Here is a 21,722-nt window from a genome sequence, read left to right as displayed (position 1 = left end):
TAAAGTGAAAAGAGGCTGATAGCCCAAGAAATTGGAAAAAAGGGAAAAACCCTGCTGTATAAAGTGAAAAGAGGCTGATAGCCCAAAAAATTATAAAAACAAAAAACCGTGTGCTAATGCTAAACCTATACGTGATAGGGGCGTAAGTAGAATATCTAAAAATAAATCTTAATATTTTCTTGCAGGATAATGGAAGCGCTGCAGACTACCGTTACAAATTTGACAGGTGCGGTTAACGCACTCTTGGAAAAGGTGAACAGCGTAGATAGGAGGGTATCTGCCTTGGACAGTCCGCGATCCCAGCTCAACGTTTTAGAAGGAACAGGCCAATCATCCGTACGGGAAGCAGAACCGAGATCTCCTGCAACGGAGGCGGATCTTAAGGACATCTCCAGGTTACCCGACTGTGTGAAAGAATTGCAAACCTTTGACGGCAATCCCGTCCAATACATTTCATGGGTGCACTCTGTTGAGAGCATCCTGTCTGACTTAAAGGTGGTAAGAAACAAACCGATATACCGTGCTATTTTACAGCACATGCGCCAAAAGGTACGGGGAGCAGCTGACACTGCCCTAATATCGTACAATATATTCGACACCAACTGGAGTGCCATTAAGGAGTGTCTATCACTCCATTACGCGGATAAACGCGACATCCGCACTTTGGAGTATCAACTCCATCAATTGTCCCAAAAAAATTCACGGCTTAATGAATTTTACGCTGCCGTGAATCACCAATTCTCCTTAATTATAAACAAGATCAAAACAGAGACGTACTCTGAAGAAACGACAAAAGTCTTCATAGACACTTACAGGAATCGCGCCTTGGATGTTTTCATTCGCGCCCTGAACAGGGAGCTGGTTAAAATGCTCCTCATACAATGTCCCAAAACCCTACCTGAGGCATATACCGCATACCTCGAAATTCAAAACATTAATTTCCGAAACTACATGATTCACAGCGCGCGCCACGACAATCGCGTTGTTGCGCCAATGAATGCGATACTAGATCACAAGCATGGTGCCACCAAGGCACCACCAATACCTCCAAGGACAACGTGGCATCCCCAGGAGCGAAGATTCCCTTTCGAAAAGCGCAATTCAAATCAACAGGAATCCCCAAAGCTAGGCCAACCAACTCCTTCGCAACCACCCGTTGAAAAGATGGACGTGGACCAGTCCATTCAGAGTAGGCGCGTAAACTACATAAACCGGCCAAACCCCTTCAAACGTGATGCTAGGTCGGAAAACACAAATCAACAGCGACTTTATCATGTGACCACAGACGACACGGAGAAAGAACCTGAACCAGTCCAGGAAGAGGATTTTCTACCGAACGGCCATCTAGCGTACCATATATAGAATACAAACTTTCCGACGGCCGCACGCTAGACTTTCTGGTCGATACGGGTGCGAATAAAAATTTTATTAGACCAACTGTGGCCAAAGAGGGTTGTCCTGCGCAGAAATTATTTAGCGCTCCATCAGCGGGGGCTGCGCAGATATAACCGAAAAAATAACTTAGAAATTTTTTACAGACTTAGGCATTAATTCCGAGATAACTTTCTTTATCCTTCCCGGTCTTAAAACATTGGCGACGATACCCTTAAGGAAATCGGAGCAGTGGTAGATAGGAAGAACAATGTTTTAAAAATTAAGAAATATAAAATACGCCTTAAGGCACGAATATCCAGTGAAGTAAATTATACAAAGTCTAGGGACCTTCCCTTAGAAGCGAGAAGAAGGATAAGTGAAATAATTGAAAAATATGGCGAATTATTTCAACCGATTAATGGAAACGAATTGGTAGACACTAGGCTATCCTTGCGAAATTCTGCAAATAGACATCTTCGAGATTGAAAAACAAAAATAACTTAGCGCAATAGATAAATTTTCAAATTTCGCTAAGCTATTTGCGATAAAGAACAAGTCTTCAATACACATTCGAAAAAAGCTTACTGATCTCCTGCATTACTTCTCAGTGCCAAAAATATTGTTAGTGGACAACGAAAGAGGTTTTCTAACTCCTCTTGTCTTAAACTATGTCCGCTCACTAGGTATAGAAGTCTACCAAACCCCCACACAACGAAGTGAAAGAATCGGTCAGGTTGAGCGCTTGCACTCAACCTTGATTGAAATATACCGCTGCATTTCCCTTGAATTTAATAGATTAACTCCGAAAGAACGTGTCTCGATAACAGTGGACCGGTACAACAATACCGTTCATTCTGTTATTAACTGAAAGCCAGGAGACGTATTCCTTAACAGGACTTCTAGAGTCAATTACCAGGGATTGGTGGACTTCAGAGAAAAAACGTATGAAGACGTTAAAGCATTATTGGAAGGGGAGAGGGAGGTCAGGAACGCTAGGTTGAAAAATAAACGTTCTACCCCACGCACCTTCAGTGCAGAAGACAAATTATTTATTGCAAATAAACAGATAAAGGCTAAACAAAAGCCACTGTACAAAGAAGAAACTGTTGCTGAAAACAGAGACGTAACTATTGTTACTAAAAATGGAAAAAAATTCCTCAAGACCGACGTAAAAAACGTCTGAGATAACATTGGTCACAAGGCAAATCTCATGCTTGGATCCTTTAGTCCCAGGGCTTTGGGTGCAAATTATTTTGTAGCCGATCCAGTCAGAGGTTGGTTCAATTCCAAATAACTCGTTGGTTCGAATGATGACGATCGGTGTGGTTCAACCCCACCATAAGGCCTTTGCTTTAACTGACGTGAAGCTACTCGTGCCCCGAGTAGGCCATTTGCAATCGTCAACGCTTATGGCTAAAAAGGATCACCACGACCCTTTCGTCAGCTGAGAAATCGCCTATATTCCGATGCAAAATGAATTTTTTTTTAATAATATGCACGCACTGCTCAAAATAAAAACAAAAAAATAATAATAATAATAAAAAATAATCTTACAGTCATTGGGCTGGTAAATAAACCCGCATAAAGCGGCAATACGTACAACACATAAAAGCTTTCATTAAAATAAAAGAATAAATAAAAGAAGTAAGGAAGGCTAAGTTCGGGTGTAACCGAACATTACATACTCAGTTGAGCGCTGTGGAGACAAAGTAAGGGAAAATCACCACGTTGTAAAATGAACCTAGGGTAACCCTGGAATGTGTTTGTATGACATGTGTATCAAATGGAAGGTATTAAAGAGTATTTTAAGAGGAAGTGGGCCATAGTTCTATAGGTGGACGCCATTTAGGGATATCGCCATAAAGGTGGACCAGGCCTGACTCTAGAATTTGTTTGTACGATGTGGGTATCAAATGAAATGTGTTAATGATAATTTTAAAAGGGAGTGGGCCTAAGTTCTATAGGTGGACGCCTTTTCGAGATATCGCCATAAAGGTGGACCAGGGGTGACTCTAGAATTTATTTTGTACGATATGGGTATCAAATGAAAGGTATTAATGAGTATTTTAAAAGGGCGTGGGCCTAAGTTCTATAGATGGGCGCCTTTTCGAGATATCGCCATAAAGATGGACCAGGGGTGACCCTAGAATTTGTTTGTACGATATGAGTATCAAATGAAAGGTGTGAATGAGTATTTTAAGAGGGCGTGGACCTTAGTTCTATATGTGGACGCCTTTTCGAGATATCGCCATAAAGGTGGACCAGGGGTGACTCTAGAATTTGTTTGTTCTATATGGGTATCAAATGAAAGGTGTTAATGAGTATTTTAAAAGGGAGTGGGCCTTAGTTCTATAGGTGGACGCCTTTTCGGAATATCGTTATAAAAGTGAACCAGGGTTGAATCTAGAATGCGTTTGTACAATATGGGTATCAAACGAAAGGTGTTAATAAGTGTTTTAAAAGGGAGTGGGCCTTAGTTCTATGGGTGAACGCTTTTCGGGATATCGCCATAAACGTGGACCAGGGGTGACTCTAGAATGTGTTTGTACGATATGGGTATCAAATGAAAGGTGTTAATGAGTATTTGAAAAGGGCGTGGGCCTTGGTTCTATAGGTGGACGCCTTTTCGAGATATCGCCATAAAGGTGGACCAGGGTTGACTCTAGAATTTATTTTGTACGATATGGGTATCAAATGAAAGGTGTTAATGAGTACTTTAAAAGGGATTGGGCCTTGGTTCTCTAGGTGGACTTCTTTCGAGATATCGCTATAAAGGTGGACCAGGGGTGACTCTAGAATGCGTTTGTACACTATGGGTATCAAACGAAAGGCATTAATGAGTATTTTAAAAGGGAGCGGGCCTTAGTTCTATGGGTGGACGCCTTTTCGAGATATCGCCATAAAGGTGGATCAGCGGTGACTCTAGAATGCGTTTGTACAATATGGGTATCAAATGAAAGGTGCTAATGAGTATTTTAAAAGGGCGTGGGCCTTAGTTCTATAGGTGGACGCCTTTTCCAGATATCGCCATAAAGGTGGATCAGGGGTGACTCTAGAATTTGTTTGTACGATATAAGTATCAAATGAAAGGTGTGAATGAGTATTTTAAGAGAGCGTGGGCCTTAGTTCTATATGTGGACGCCTTTTCGAGATATCGCCATAAAGGTGGACCAGGGGTGACTCTAGAAATTGTTTGTACTATATGGGTATCAAATGAAAGGTGTTAATGAGTATTTTAAAAGGGAGTGATCCTTATTTCCATAGGTGGACGCCGTTTCGTGATATCGCCATAAAGGGGACCAGGGGTGACTCTAGAATGCGTTTGTACACTATGGGTATCAAACGAAAGGCGTTAATGAGTATTTTAAAAGGGAGCGGGCCTTAGTTTTATGGGTGGACGCCTTTTCGAGATATCGCCATAAAGGTGGATCAGGGGTGACTCTAGAATGCGTTTGTACAATATGGGTATCAAATGAAAGGTGTTAATGAGTATTTTAAAAAGGAGTGGGCCTTAGTTCTATATGTGGACGCCTTTTCGAGATATCGCCATAAACGTGGACCAGGGGTGACTCTAGAATGTGTTTGTACGATATGGGTATCAAATTAAAGGTATTAATTAGGGTTTTAAAAGGGAGTGGCCCTTAGTTGTATATGTGAAGGCGTTTTCGAGATATCGACCAAAATGTGGACCAGGGTGATCCAGAACTTCATCTGTCGGGTACCGCTAATTTATTTATATATGTAATACCACGAACAGTATTCCTTCCAAGATTCCAAGGGCTTTTGATTTCGCCCTGCAAAACTTTTTCATTTTCTTATACTTAATATGGTAGGTGTCACACCCATTTTACCAAGTTTTTTTCCAAAGTTATATTTTGCGTCAATAGACCAATACAATTACCATGTTTCATCCCTTTTTTCATATTTGGTATATAATTATGACATTTTTTTCATTTTTCGTAATTTTCGATATCGAAAAAGTGGGCGTGGTCATATTTGGATTTCGGCCATTTTTTACACCAATACAAAGTGAGTTCAGATAAATACGAGAAGGATACGCATGTATCATTGATGGGCACTTCAAAATTATTCATACCATTGACCTGCAGCGATATGACTTGGCAGCAACGAGACTAGAGCAAACATTAGAAACGCTTAATGAAACAACATCATCCACAGAGGTACTATCATTCCAATTAAACAGAATCCGCACACACCTGAGCGAACTAAGAGGACATAAATCCGAAAGAGCAAGACGATCAATTAACTGGATCGGGTCTACCTGGAAGTGGATCGCTGGCTCACCTGATGCCACCGACTGGGACGAAGTCCTTCGTAACGAAAATGTCCTCAAAGAAAATACTGAACAGCAATACAAGGTACACAATGCCATTTTCAAAAAGACTAATGAATTATTGCAGAAGCTAAATGGAATAGTGACCATCACGAACAAAGTCCGTGATTGATCGAAAGCACCTGGAAAAATTAGAGCAAGAAATCCAGCACGGAATAAACATTTAAAAAGATGACGTTAACGAGCTAATCCGCGCCTGCCAGATGGCTAAATCTGGCATTATTGCCAGCAACCTTTTGAGCAAAGAAGAAGTCAACCAACTTGTTAGTGAAATCGACGTCCTCCCATACAGCAACGCTATCGAAGCCATTGAGCATGGCAAGCCATCGATTTACACCAACGGCACGCTCCTTCTGTATGTGCTGTCCTTGCCTAAGGTCACTAATGCCAGATTTAATCATTTAATCACAAGGGCAAACATCCAAGGAGGTCACCGAATATATTTGCGATACAGGTCAATCCTGACCAACAAATTCGAGACTTATGGGATAAGAGAAAATTGCTTGCAATTACCTTCTGCTATGGTCTGCGACCGGAAATCTCTTGATTTATTACCGGAAACTGGTTGTCTGGTACGCCTTCTCAAAGGCGGACACACAAGTTGTACCTACTCTACATACAACGAATCCACGGTAGAAGTTATCAAAGAGGACACGATATTCCTTGATAACTTTATAGGCACAGTAGGATCAGGTAAAAGTTTAATTTATCTAAACGGTTCTTATATTCTTCAGATGGACAACGATACCATTGTCATTAACAACGATACATACTCAAGCACTAGTAGTTCTGGAGCACAGGTTCTTCCACCAGTTTTGACCAGCATTACAAACCACAGCATGGCACTAAACCTCAACCTGGACACGGAATAACAATGGAAAACATCAAACTTCTGAAATACCTAAGGGACAAGACCAATTGGTTCGCACTTTCTGAAGGATCAGGGTTATTGCTACTTATGATTCATTTGGTGCATTTGGAGGAAGATCACAGCAAGGATAATCTTATCTGAAATAAACATTGCAAATCGGCTAAGTCGAAGAGGCGAAAATCCTTCTTCGCCAACTAATCCGCGGGACGCAGATCTTTAAAGGGGGAGGAGTTAACACGCTGGCGGCTCCCCAACATGTTGGATTCCCACAAGCTGAAGTTTACACGTGCAGCTGTGTCAGCATAATCATTCTTCCCACAATCCCGTAGCCACCTGCCCTTGTGTCAGCATAATCATTCTCCCCACAGTCCCATGGGCACACTTCAGCTGCGTCAGCATAATTATTCTTCCCACGTTTGATGGCCACCTGCAGCTGCGCTAGCATAATTATTGTAAGCAGCATAATTGCAACCCAACACCCGCTTCAAGGGCAAGTGCATTTCATCATATCGCGCAATGACAATATTGCGCAACGTTATCAAATCTATGGGAACCAAGTCAGTACCTATGCACAATGCAGCGGAGTCAGCATATTTCTATTTCACAATGTTGTGAGACTTTTGCATTGCACATGCCAGCCAAGTAAGACACCTGCGGGAAGTCAAGGCCACACTCACACCCAGACGTCGCATATATCTAGCTACAGAATGTAGCTGCACGAAATGTTATAAAAGGAAGCAGCAGTCCACGCAGAGGACAGTTGCATCGGGGCTTTCATACTAACCGCTATCATACTTAATTATAGAATACTGAATAAAGTGTTAAATCTTAAATCTAATAAAGTTTCTTTTCTTATTAAATATCTAGGACAATTAAGGGACCAACTTAATTTTTTTAGTGTAAGGATCACAGATCCTTTAAGTTGTATACATAGTTTATATGGGTGATATAGGCCTACTGGGGAACCGAGCACCCAAAACTAACTTCGGTAGCGCGCCAACGGCGTACCTCCCGGGTTGTGTGGAAAAAACTATTTTTCAATTAAATTCCAAACAATTTCATCACAATTCTATGTCGATTTCATTTGATTTTAAATATTTTTTATATTTTTGTTTAAGGAGCTCCATACCAAAACGTTATAATTACATTTGAAAAGTTTGTAGGAAATTTAAGAAAATGCAATCAAAAAGTTTAACTTCTTAGATCAAATTCAAAATTTTAATGAAAATTTGAAGTAAGTTAGAACAGTTTCGACTCACTGCTTAACTATGAACGCATTATTGCCCCCAACTCTGGATGCATAGACTGAGTTGAAAAAAATACAAGTTTGTCGAATTCCGACCACAGGCAATACTAGTATTTTTTATTAGGCTAACTCTGTTGGATTATATTCCCATTAATCGGATGCTTAAATCCTATAACCCTAATTTGTTTATGTCTCTTAAAGTTATGAAATTAATTTTATTTTATTAATTATGTTTGCGTGAATAATTTCAATGTTTTTGTTTATTTTTCTTTTACTTTTGATTTATTCTGCTTTGTTATATCTTAGTATTATATAGTTCACAGACGATATTTTATGATATATATGGTCATATATATTCATGAAGTGGATAATATAAATTAATTACGTACATCGATCTCAATTGGAATCCCAACTTTAAATATCCGAACATTAGAATCTTCATATTTCCGCAATGCCATTAAAACCCGGAAAAAAGTCTAAGTGCACTTATTGCGTTTTTGTACGGAACTTTTTATCTACTTCACTTAATTTTTTCGCTCGTAAGCACTTTATTTTTTTTTTTCATTTTAAATTTTTTTAGTAAACTCTGCCTTCTTTTCCATTACATAATTTTTTTTTTTTATTTTCATTTTATTTTTATGAAGGTTTCCTCTATTCTATTCGAAATTTTCGTTTTGTGTCACACTTACATATTACATATGTATTTATACAAAATTAAACTCGGTACAGCGCCAATTGCATACCTAACGGATGGTGTGAAATAGGCTAAATCCCTTTAGCACATTTCTTCGTTTTTAACTAAAAGTTCGTGTTTTTTGAATTATGACACAATTGAAGTAAATGGGCGATATATGTATATGTAGTTTATATGTGTGATATAGACCTACTGGGGAAACGAGCACCCAAAACTAATTTCGGTAGCGTGCCAACGGCATACCTCCCGGGTGGTGTGGAAAAAGCTATTTTTCAATTCAATTTCAAGTTATTTCACCATAATTATATTTCATTTTCATTTTATTTTACATATTTTTTATATTTTTGTTTGAGGAACTCCATACCAAAACGTTATAATTACATTTGAAAAGTTTGTAGAAAATTTAAGAAAATGCAGTCAAAAAGTATAACGTCTTAGATCAAATCAAAATTTTAATGAAAAATTTAAGTAAGTTAGATCAGTTTGCTATATTTCCACTCACTGCTTAACTATTAACGCTTTATTGAACTACCCCCAGCACTGGATACATAGACTGAATTGAAAAAAATACAAGTTGGTCGAATTTCGACCACAGGCGATACTAGTATTCTATTAATTCGCGAATTTATGCTACAGGGATGTTCCATCGTCACGGGTTGGCAATTGTACGTAATAATCCATCTTGGTTCAAGCATTCTGATAAAATCGGCTGGAGATTTTAGGCGGTTGAGACAATTAAAATTCAGTAACAGTATGTAAAAAAACTTTTCTTAGTATATATGCAAATAATAATAGGCTTGAATATTGTCACGGGTGGGACAAAGAAAATACGCTATCCGTTAATGATCTTTTATATTATAAAAGCTCTGCGAATATATGAAATTAGCTTATTTTTTTAATTCTATAAGATAAACGAAAATTTGGGGAATCAAATGCCGTATAACTAATTAATTTTTCTTAAATGATTTTATTGTTATAATCAAAAATACAAGTGTCACGGGTGGGACAGCAGTTTTCACGGGTGGGACATTTTCGAATTAAAAGCATTTAATAAAACTCAACTGTTTCTTTTCACTAGGAAATATAAGATACCTGCCATGAAGCTGCCGATTCTAGCGGGTACTACCCTGACGCTGAGGGACTCTGCCAAATACCTAGGTGTACTGTACAGCTGTAGGAGAGCTGTTGCGCGCAGATGGGGACTATTACCGGATATTACCATTTGGCTCTAAACTGCTGTGGTTAGACCAACCCTTTATACGGGGCAAAGGTCTGGTGGACGATGTAAGATACTAAATTAAATCTACGGGTATTCCTTAAGGTACAAAGAATTGCTTTAGTCTCTTTGTAATGTGTTTCCAATATATTTAATGGCCAAGCAATGTTCGGCCTTTTTTGCTCTTCGGCTGCGAGAGTAATCCGGCTGGAGAAACAATGTGGATGGCCATGCAGCCATCCTTAAGAATCTGGCTTCGCCTTCTTCGGACTGTTGCGCCCCACTGTCTTTTTTGATATGAAGTACGAAGTTGTTACCCCGGATATGGATTAATGGTTGAAGGAGCCGCCGGACATGATCCAGGGGCTGCAGATATATACTGGCGCTCCAAACTAAATAATAAGGTGGGTAGCTGTGTTTTTGCACCTAAACTAGTATGGAATCTATCCTTAAGCCTCCCGATCATTTGTAGCGTCTTTCAGGCGGAGGTGGCTGCTATTAATGAGGCCGTTGATCACCTGAGAAAAGCTGTGCACGGCTATAACCGAATTTGTAGTTGCTTTTACTTTCAGCCAGGCTGCACTAAAAGCGCTTGAATCGGTCACATGTAAGTCTAGGACAGTAGAGAAATGCCGCAAATCTCTTAACGAGATCGCTGAGCAAATTTTCCTTAGTCTTGTTTGTGTGCCTGGACACTCGGATATTCCGGGCAATGAGACGACTGACGAACTTGCAAGAGAGGGCACATCCGTTCCGCTTTCGTCGTCCTGAAAAGGATTGAGCATGCCGCTCGCTACCTGTAAGCTCACTTTGAAAGCGATTTTCCTTAGGGAAGTGGGTGGTAGATGGAGCAATCTTGAATCCTGCTACCACACTAAGCTCGTGTGGCCTGAATGGGACGCGAGATGCATGAGCAGTCAACTTCTTCATATCTCTGGTGGTTGAATTTATAACCGGCCACGTAGCAATCGGGAGGCATGCGCAACGGCTGGCTTCTCTCTATAATGATTACTGCAAAGAAGAAGAGGAGATAGAAACAGCCAAGTATTTTCTCTGCGATTGTCCTACGCTTTGGCACAAGAGGAAGGAATATCTGGGATCTCCTTCTTTGACGATCTTTGTGATCTGGCCTAGTTGGAACCCAAGAAACTCCTGACGTTTGCTGAACCGACCTGTTGGTTTGAGTAGAGGAGAGATACACGTGGTATCACAACTGGACCATTATGCGCCTAAGTACACTGGTGCTCACACCGGTGGCCACTCTAACCTAACGTAACAATATTACCTTTGGTAACATAACGGTTGATCGTAACGGCATGAACGAATCGATTGATGTGTGGACTGATATTGAGACTCTTGATAACAAACAAGTAAGTAAGGCTAAGTTCGGATGTAACCGAACTTTACATACTCAGCTGAGAGCATAGCTGCGTTGGTTTCGTAGGGTTTCGTAGATGGTTTATTAGGGGTTTTTTAATTCCATCCCACCCAGCATTTTTTGAAATTATTAATCAATTTAGAGTCTTTTTCGAGTCTCCATCATGATCAAAATAAGCATATATGCGGTCATTTTCTGATCAGAAAAGACTCCCGACGAGGGAGAAAATGGTACCCTACGCGCGACTGCACTTGGTGAGCCTCTTTTAACCCATATTTATAATCAGTATTTAGTCTTTTTCGAGTCATATTTACCATCATTTATGCGTCTTGTGGGAATAATTTTTAAGTGTGTTTTAAAGCCTTCGCGATTCTTTCGCGATTCTTTCTCGATACATTTAAGAGTCTATTTGGAATCTTATTTTAATCATTTTTACAAACATTTGGGAGCCGTTTAATGATCGTTTTTGAGCAATTTTGTACACATATTTGAGCCGTTGTAGAGTTACTCGTAAACTATTTTTGAAAACATTTTTTAATCTTTTCTGACTCATTTCTTAATCGTATTTATAAGCATTTTCCAATCTTTTCCAAATACTTTTTAGCCGCTCTTTGGGAGCAATCTTAAACCTAAAATTTCAACCGAGCAGCACTTTGTAACGCTGCGACAATACAGTTTAGCGCCAAGTAAAGAGAAGAGAAGGAACAACTGAAAAAAATACAAATAAGCTTTTTGCTATTTATGCACTTGCACATATTTTATTTTATTCTTTTCAGTGTTGTTGATGAAAGTATAACATAAACAGTGTGGTATCTGATCACCACTGTAATAACGATAACAATATGGGCAATCACACCTGTTCTTTTTGTTGTTGTTGTAGCGATAAGGTTGCTCCTCGAAGGCTTTGGGGAGTGTTATCGATGTGATGGTCCTTTGCCGGATACAGATCCGGTACGCTCCGGTAACACAGCACCATTAAGGTGCTAGCCCGACCATCTCGGGAACGATTCATATGGCCACATTAAACCTTCAGGCCATCCCTCCCTCCCCACCGCCAAGTTCCAAGAGGAGCTTGGGGTCGCCATAGCCTCGTCTGTTAGTGAGACAGGATTCGCCGCGGATAGGTAAGGTTGACAATTGGGTTTGGAGAAGCTATATATTTTGCTGGCAGCCTGAAGGGTTTGCCATACACAGCCCCTTGAATCTGGTATTTTAGTCGTCTCTTTCGACAGGCATACCAATCACACCTGTGTCGTTAGTTAGTTAGTTGTAATTTGACAATTTTATAAAAACATGTAAAAAAATACCGACTAACGAGACAGGTTTTAATATCCTGAATATATTTAATACGTAACAGATTTATGAATTATGTCAGCAACAACAAAGTAATATAGTAATGAACATAATATCAAAATATTAATGTTGCAATTTTTATAACGAATGATACGCGGAGTCTTAGACTTTCCCTGCATGGGCGTGTTGGAGTGCTTACGTTTCTGTATTCTATCTTTAGCATGGACAAAGTGCTTTTGTAGTACACTGTTCATGCCCTGATCCGTGCATTTGAATTTTAGGTGGCAAATATCTAAGAATAAAAAAGTCAGTTTACTTTCGATCCTCATATGTCTCTGGACATAATCTTATCAGTCATTTACTACGATTATCACAAATTTAAAAAAATTAATATTTTGTTTTTAGGCTATTTGACCTATTGATGGTTCCAGTAAGAAATAAAAAGATGGTAATTATTCCACTGTTGCGGAACTACGTTTCGCTAGCCGTCCTAGCTTCTTCAGGGGCGAAGTCTATTTATTTTCAACAATAAAACATAAGAAATAATTACATTAGTTTTTTTGTCACAATTTTTGAAATTATTTACATCAACAACAATAAAGTGTCACAAAACAACAATTTTAACTAAGCTAATACTAATTAAGGTACAAAAAGCCGAACATTACAATAGCACATAAATCCAACTGCACCCTATCCAGCATATTTACAAATACAAAGAGCCCCATCGAGATCCTACAACAAAATAATGTTGTGTATGAAATCAGTTGCATGGGAAACAAAAAAGTTAACGAAAATTGCAACCGGGTATAAATTGGGACCACAAAGCGAAATCTGAGCGTACGAATAAGAGAACACGAAGCTGACATACAGAAGAAAAAGAACAACACTGCGTTATCACAACACATAACATCAACTGGACATACAGCTGATCTCGCGAATACCACAATAATAGACAAAAACAAAAGAGGAAAAGTCCGATACACGTTAGAGAGCCTGCGAATAATGCAAAAAAGGGAAATCACGATAAACAAGAAGGAGGATACAGAAGCGATTGCAGCAAGCTATCTTTTATGTTTATAATATTTTTATGTTTAGTATGACTATTGCAAGTGGTACCAAAAATTTTTTAGAGTTAAGAAAAAATATCATGTGAGTGATGTTAATTTTTCTTTACATGTATATATGTATGTGCGTCCTTTTTGTACCTTAATTAGTATTAGCTTAGTTAAAATTGTTGTTTTGTGACACTTTAGTGTTGTTGATGTAAATAATGTTACGAATATTAGCAAAACTAAGGAGTGCTGCCATCTCCAGGCCGATGCTAAGCAGTGACGAGAATTCACATCAATAATTCAATCATTATGTACCTTCATAAACGAATCAATAATTGCGTCTACACATATGTACACATTCCGACGAGCAACATTTACATACAAGGCAGCGAGAGATGAGATGTCACACACAGATGAATTTACTTATACGCTTATGTGTGTGCGGGAGACTGTAAACTACAAACTCACATATGTACATCTGAGAAGCGCTAAAAAGTAGACAATTGTAAACAAGTAGAAACTATATGAGAACTATACACACACGAATATAGTTGTTAAGTTCTGGAAATGGAAGAGCCTAGAAGTATGCAGCGTAAACTATAAAAGCGGGGCAGGCGAGTAAGAAGTAATTAAGTTTGAGTTGAGCAATCAATCAGTTATTGATCTGGCGGCCAATAGTAGAGTTCAATTCGAATTATCAATCAGTTTGGTTATTAAGCCAGCGAGTAGCAAAGTATAAGTGTCACTGTGAAGTACTTTAATAAAGGCCATTTTTCCATTATTCAATATTGGAGTTATTTATTCAACAGTTTAGTGATTCGAACTTAGCAGAGGATTGAAAATAAGAGGATTTGCAGTAAATTCGTTACAATTGGTGTCAGAAGTGGGATTGTTGAATAAATTCCGAAGACTTCGAATAAACTTGGACATGGCAAAGTTAAGTGAATTGAAGATCCCGCAGCTGAAGAAGGAGTTGGAGAGCCGTGGGTTGAATACAAGCGGCGTTAAACTCAAACTTCAGGCACGGCTACGAGAGGCAATGGAAGCAGAAGGAATTGATGTGGAAGAGTATGTCTTTCGTCTTGATGGCGAGGAGACAACAAAAATTGAAGAGAAGAACGAAACATCGCAGACGGTTACCAGTATAGACTTGAACATGATTTTAGCTGCAATATCTGCTCAAACATCGACAGTGTCATCTCAACTGGCATCTCAACTGGAAGCACAAGAGGCACGTATAACAGAAATGACATCACAAATATTCACCAACATGTCATCACAACTGGAAGAACAGAAAACGTATATGTCATCACAGATGGAATCCCAAGAGACACGTATAACAGCGAAGATTGAATCACAGGACACACGTATCTCAGAAATGTCGTCAGAAATAACATCTAAAATTGAAGCACACGAGGCACGTATATCAGAAATGTCGACACAAATTTCAGCACAGGTATCATCGGAGATCTCTGCACAACTAGAATCGCGTATGGAAGAGAAACTATCGCAGTTTCAGGAAGGGTTCAGTGGGCGACAAGATAAAATGGAGGCCGAAATAGATGCTTTGAAGGATCGGATTCAGGAGTTACAATTGAACCGTCCAATCACTTCAATGTCTACTCTGAAGGTAAAATCCCCAACGTTTGATGGTTCTGTTCCATTCCAGGTATTTAAGCTCCAATTTGAGAATACGTCGGCAGCGAACAGCTGGAATGCTGAAGATAAAGTTGCAGCTCTGTTCGTGGCATTGAAAGGGCCAGCAGCCGAAATCCTACAGACGATTCCCGAAGGAGAGCGAAACAATTATGAAGTATTGATGGCTGCTGTAGAACGACGTTACGGAACTGAGCATAGGAGACAGATATACCAAATGGAGTTGCTGAACCGCTTCCAGAGGCCTGGTGAAACATTACAAGAGTTTGCGTCGGATATTGAAAGGCTAGCACATTTAGCGAATGCGGACGCACCCGTGGAATACACTGAAAGGGTAAAGATTCAGAGCTTTATAAATGGCATACGGGACGTCGAAACAAAGCGAGCTACATACGCAAACCCAAAGCCAACATACGCAGAAACGGTGTCACAAGCTCTGATTCAGGAAACAGCGTCGCTTCTGTGTAAGCCAGTTTTCAAAGCACGCCGTGTGGAAGTAGAAAGGCCAGAGTGGGTAGAAACAATTTTAGAAGCACTGAAGGGATCTCAACAGAAGAATGCCGGAGTTATTAAATGTTTCAAGTGCGGCAACCCAGGTCACATTGCACGTCATTGCGATCTTGGTCATAATAGTTCCAACAATGTGGGTGGCCATAAACGCAAAGCTGGAGGAGATGAGCAAGAGCAAGTAAGAGGTAGAGAGCTAGACCCGGCTATTGAATGTCCTGTGATATCTGTGTCGCAGATTGGAAGGAAATCAAGCAGTCTTACCATCAGAGGGAATGTGGATGGTAAAGAGCGTGTACTGACTGTAGATACGGGGGCATCTCATTCCTTGATTCGATCTGATTTGGTCTACAGGAGAGTAAAGTCATTACCTGGAGCAAGGTTGCGTACGGTCACAGGCGAGTATAATCAAGTCCAAGGCGAAGTGGTATGTGAGGTAGTAATTGGAAAAGACATGGTTCTACACAAATTCGTTGTGGCGGAGATCGTTGATGAAGTCATATTGGGAGTGGACTTCTTGGTTGACCATGACGTCAGGATCGATATGCGGAGAAAAATTATGCGCTATAAGAACCAGGACATACCACTTAACTTTAGTTTGGAAAAAGGTTTCAGCAGTAATCAAGTACTGGTGGAGAAAAATCGACAAAGGCCACGAAAGTCAAAGGTAAAGGTTGATTAAACGAATGGGCCAAACAAAGCGAAATCAAAAGTACCTGCGAGAAAAGCACCGGCATTGACAAACCCTAATGGACGCACTAAAACGACTGCAAGAATTTTGCAGGAAGCATGCAAGGGTGGTTTCAAGCCATCGCGCACTTCTGTTGGGAAACGGCGGAACGATACTGTCAAGCCAATCCGTCAAGCGCAAGCTCTGCGAAGTAGTTCAATGGTCAAACAACAGAGTGCGAGGAAACGACTAAGGATAATGAGTAGTAAGATCAAACGCAGGTACAATGAGAACAATAATTCGGAAGGGTTCCGGAATGGAGATTTGGTACTGTTAAACAACCCTCACTGGCGGAAAGGTGTTCCAGCCCAATTTCGGTGCAGTTGGGAAGGCCCGTACAAAGTTGTGAAGAAGATCAGTGATACCATCTACCGCATACAAACCACTGGGAAACCACGGATTAGAAGGATGGTACATTTGGAGATGCTAGCGGCGTTTAGATTGGGAGATTTGTCTGATCGGGACGATCAGATTTAGGTAGAAGTGTTACGAATATTAGCAAAACTAAGGAGTGCTGCCATCTCCAGGCCGATGCTAAGCAGTGACGTGAATTCACATCAATAATTCAATCATTATGTATCTTCATAAACGAATCAATAATTGCGTCTACACATATGTACACATTCCGACGAGCAACATTTACATACAAGGCAGCGAGAGATGAGATGTCACACACAGATGAATTTACTTATACGCTTATGTGTGTGCGGGAGACTGTAAACTACAAACTCACATATGTACATCTGAGAAACGCTAAAAAGTAGGCAATTGTAAACAAGTAGAAACTATATGAGAACTATACACACACGAATATAGTTGGTAAGTTCTGGAAATGGAAGAGCCTAGAAGTATGCAGCGTAAACTATAAAATCGGTGCAGGCGAGTAAGAAGTAATTCAGTTTGAGTTGAGCAATCAATCAGTTATTGATCTGGTGGCCAATAGTAGAGTTCAATTTGAATTATCAATCAGTTTGGTTATTAAGCCAGCGAGTAGCAAAGTATAAGTGTCATTGTGAAGTACTTTAATAAAGGCCATTTTTCCATTATTCAATATTGGAGTTATTTATTCAACAGTTTAGTGATTCGACCTTAGCAGAGGATTGCAAATAAGAGGATTTGCAAGTAAAATCGTTACAATAATTTCAAAAATTGTGACAAAAAAACTAATGTAATTATTTCTTATGTTTTATTGATGAAAATAAATAGACTTCGCCCTGAAATTGCATTAGTTCATATTATACAAAGATGAAAGGTTTTTACCAAGCCATCAAATACAAACATGGTAAGCACACCTGTATGACTATGAAACACTACAGCAAGCAGAAACAAAAATTAGCAAAACAAACGGAACAACTAAAATTTCTTTTGGAATGCAAAAAATATGATTTAACACCGAGCCACCTAACAAACGCAGTCAAAAACATAACCATCAACTCAACTTCACAGATTGTAAGAAAACAACTTCACAAAACAAAGCTATTATTTCTCCGCAAAATATTAAACATAGAAATTACACAAACAAATATAAACATAAAAATAAAGAAAGATTACATACATCACGCGGAAAAGACTCTTAAAGGCATTCTTAGCGAAACAGAGCTCAGAACATTCACAAGCAATCAAAACTTCTTAGGACAACGAATATCAAAAGAGACACGGGATACTCATACATCGAAGATACAAAACTTGAAACGACAACAACTACACAACCTCGTAATCAATACAAACAACGACTGGTTTGTGAACAAAACAAATATACACTTCCCCGAAGAAACAAAGTGGTTGCTCTCTCTTGGAACAAAATTTACGATTCCTACAACGAAAACGAATTTTACCCCAGTACACATAATTGCAGAAATGAAGCAAATCATACAGACTCTAGACGACGAGCGAACGAAGGAAATAGCGAGAAACAGACTAAGTAATCGAATACTCCAGTTTAAAAGGAACATCAAACACAACTCAGCAGAAAAGTTCATAACAGAGGTGTATAACAAAAGCAAAACCTTCCTAAAGTTATACAAAAACGAAATAGTGATAACGGAAGCAGACAAAGGGAAAAAGACAGTCGTACTTTACAAAAAAGACTACAACGCGAAAATGAACGACTTACTGCAAGACAAAAACACATACAGAGCAATCAGAACTGATCCAACACACGCACTACAAAAGAAAAACAATAACATCGTCAACGATTTATACAAAAACAAATACATCTCTGCGAAAGAAAAACAGCAACTTTCATGCTCAGCAGCCAATGCGCCGAGACTCTATGGATTACCAAAAATCCATAAGCCTAACTTCCCCCTCCGTCCAATCGCATCCTCTTTGAACGTTCCGTGCTATCAGCTATCCAGGTATGTAGGCAACATAATAAAGAATATAATATGTGAAAAATACAAATAAAGAATGCGTTTGACTTAAAAGAGAGGTTAACGGGCAGACGGACGGACGGACATGGCTCAATCGAATTTTTTTTCGATACTGATGATTTTGATATATGGAAGTCTATATCTATCTCGATTCCTTCATACCTGTACAACCAACCATTATGCAATCAAAGTTAATATACTCTGTGAGCTCTGCTCAACTGAGTATAAAAATGGGAGAAAATACAAAATACAACGAACATACCCAAAAACAAATTCCGCGACTTTTGTCTCATGGACAACAACTATTTCATGTGTAACAACAAAATATATACCCAAATGTTTGGAATGCCCATGGGCAACCCCCTCTCCCCAACTATAGCAGATATAATTATGGATGATTTAATCGAGAACACTTTCGCAACATTAAAGCAACAACACAATACGAAAATAAAGTTTCTGGTCAAATATGTAGACGACATATTGGCAATAGTCACCCGCAACGATTTGGAAATAATTTTAAATACGCTCAACAGCTACCACAATAAGTTACAATTCACCCTGGAAGTAGAGCAAAATCACAGCATCCCCTTTCTTGACGTCAAAATCCACAAAAATAATGGATCTCTTTTATTCGATTGGTATGCCAAACCTTCGTCATCGGGACGGATGATCAATTTCCTTTCATCGCAGCCTTTTAAATATAAATTAAACACAGCGGGAAATTTCGTAAACAAAGTTCTGTCTATAAGCCACGAACAATTTCACAATGCCAATATCGGAAAAATATACCAAATATTAAGAAACAACAACTACCCACATAACATGATACAAAATCTAATACAGCAAAAAACACTGAGAACAGAAATGAAACATACCAAAGCACTAACATCGCAAACAACGAATTCAACGAAACAATACTACAGCGTTACATATATCCCCAAACTTACGGAAACTGTTCGAAAAAGCATGAATATTAAGCCGAACATTACAATAGCACATAAATCCAACTGCACCCGATCCAGCATATTTACAAATACAAAGAGCCCCATCGAGATCCTACAACAAAATAATGTTGTGTATGAAATCAGTTGCATGGGAAACAAACAAGTTAACGAAAATTGCAACCGGGTATATATTGGGACCACAAAGCGAAATCTGAGCGTACGAATAAGAGAACACGAAGCTGACATACAGAAGAAAAAGAACAACACTGCGTTATCACAACACATAACATCAACCGGACATACAGCTGATCTCGCGAATACCACAATAATAGACAAAAACAAAAGAGGAAAAGTCCGATACACGTTAGAGAGCCTCCGAATAATGCAAAAAAGGGAAATCACGATAAACAAGAAGGAGGATACAGAAGCGATTGCAGCAAGCTATCTTTTATGTTTATAATATTTTTATGTTTAGTATGACTATGATACCCATTGCAAGTGGTATCAAAAATATTTTAGAGTTAAGAAAAAATATCATGTGAGTGATGTTAATTTTTGTTTACGTGTATATATGTATGTGCGTCCTTTTTGTACCTTAATTAGTATTAGCTTAGTTAAAATTGTTGTTTTGTGACACTTTATTGTTGTTGATGTAAATAATTTCAAAAATTTTGACAAAAAAACTAATGTAATTATTTCTTATGTTTTATTGTTGAAAATAAATAGACTTCGCCCCTGAAGAAGCTAGGACGGCTAGCGAAACGTAGGACCGCAACAGTGGAATAATTACCATCTTTTTATTTCTTACTGGAACCCACAATAGGTCAAATAGCCTAAAAACAAAATATTAAAATTTATTAAAATTGACCGGAATAATCCTAATACTTAAAAAAATTAAATTTTTTGAGTTACATCTGTTTATAGTACAATATATATATAATATATATATATATATATATATATATATATATATATATATATGCAAATGTGTACTTACTCTGTTTGTAACTGCAACGCATTTTTCGGCTCCCCTTCCAGCTATAGGCAGCAGCCAATTCGTCGGAGAATATTTTTCTTACAGCTGTCTTGAGAAATTTGGCTGGTCCATCATTGCTACTTTTTGCAATAAATTCTTTCTGAAGGTTTTTGTAATGTTAGATAAATTGACAATGTTTAATTGATATACATACACCCGTTTAAACTTACAATTTTCAACGTTTTCTTTTTTATATGAAAAAAAATCAGCAAAATATACCATTACCGCGGCAGATCTCGCAAGCAGAGGAATACCCGCTGAAGATCTTATCAACAAAGCCCTGTAGTGGGAGGGCCCTTCTTGGCTTCATGAAGATATCTCAAATGGGCTTACCCAAGAAACAGAATATTCCACCACGTCAGAAGAAAAGCAGGTCCAGCTACACTCATCAATAGTAGATACAGAATTTGATATCCTCACAAGATTTTCTGACCTCTCGAGAGCTTTGAAAGTACTATCCTACGTCTGGAGATTCTTTCAAAGAACTAACCCAAAAACAAGATCCTCATTTCAGGCGAATTCTTGCTCAATTTCGTCGTGCGAAATAAAAGCAACCACCCAACGTCTGATTGTTATCTACCAAAATAGGCATTATGGGGAGGAGTATTCAGCTTTAAAATTTAAAAAACTTATAGGAGCAAAGAGCGAGGTACTACCACTGAACCCATTCTTAGATGAAAGGGGGGTTATGAGGGTAGGCGGCCGCCTCGAAGCCTCCGAAGATATCCCGTACAACGAGCGACACCCAGTCATTTTGCCGTATAATTGCCAGTTGTCGCGTCTTATTGTAAAGTTTACTCATAGGATCTCACTCCATGGGGAAAACCAACTTATGCTACGCCTCATGAACATGATAAAATCGACAATCCACAATTGCAAGGAATGCACGATTTACCGAAAACGTGTTCAAACCCAGCTAATTGGAATTTTACCCAAGGAGATAATTACGTACTCAGGGGCATTCACAAATACAGGAGTCGATTTTGCGGGACCCTTCGA

The 21,722-nt window shown here is 39.0% G+C and overlaps 1 protein-coding gene across 1 annotated transcript in view; it reads left to right on the top strand.

Annotated features, from left to right (window-relative positions):
• lobo (lost boys) overlaps positions 1-21,722 on the top strand; it is a 1,557,146-nt gene that overhangs the window by 494,738 nt on the left and 1,040,686 nt on the right. The window lies entirely within an intron of this gene.

The sequence above is a fragment of the Eurosta solidaginis genome, chromosome 1, assembly GCF_040869045.1.
Source record: "Eurosta solidaginis isolate ZX-2024a chromosome 1, ASM4086904v1, whole genome shotgun sequence".
NCBI classification, from domain to species: Eukaryota; Metazoa; Arthropoda; class Insecta; order Diptera; family Tephritidae; genus Eurosta; species Eurosta solidaginis.
Note: the sequence above shows the minus strand (reverse complement) of the source record. Positions and strands in the feature narration are given on the sequence as shown.